The sequence below is a fragment of the Penaeus monodon genome, chromosome 34, assembly GCF_015228065.2.
Source record: "Penaeus monodon isolate SGIC_2016 chromosome 34, NSTDA_Pmon_1, whole genome shotgun sequence".
Taxonomy (NCBI): Eukaryota; Metazoa; Arthropoda; class Malacostraca; order Decapoda; family Penaeidae; genus Penaeus; species Penaeus monodon.
The window spans coordinates 30425549-30425937 of NC_051419.1; the positions used below are offsets into that span (position 1 = coordinate 30425549).

At 31.6% G+C, this 389-nt stretch overlaps 1 protein-coding gene across 1 annotated transcript in view; it reads left to right on the forward strand.

Moving 5' to 3' along the window:
- LOC119594704 (F-box only protein 28-like) overlaps window positions 1–389 on the forward strand; it is a 9716-nt gene that overhangs the window by 3817 nt on the left and 5510 nt on the right. The gene's annotated exons all lie outside the window — the stretch shown is intronic.

Below are 389 nucleotides of genomic sequence, written 5' to 3' on the forward strand. Positions count from 1 at the left end.
TCGCCCAAATGCACATCAGAGGACGAAGGAAATTCTTTAAAATGAATTTTTGGGCTAAAAGAAAATTTTATGGGGCAAAGAAAATACGGACAATTTTTTGTTTATTGTGTGAGAAAGAATGGATGATAAAGAGTGTGTATAAGCCTGTATAGATTTAATTAAATTGTCGGCTCAGTTTTCTGTTTTAAATATGCTGTAATTCTCACTAGATTTTGGGGCGAAAAATTAAGGTTTCTTGTTCACTTCCGTCTTGTTTTTCAAGTAATTTCTGTGTTACTCTCCTTTATTTTTATTAATTTTTAACATGACTTGAGACCATATATTGGGTGTGTATCAATCACTTTCAGACTTATTAGAAATGCACATCAGAAAATGTAGAACTCAGACTT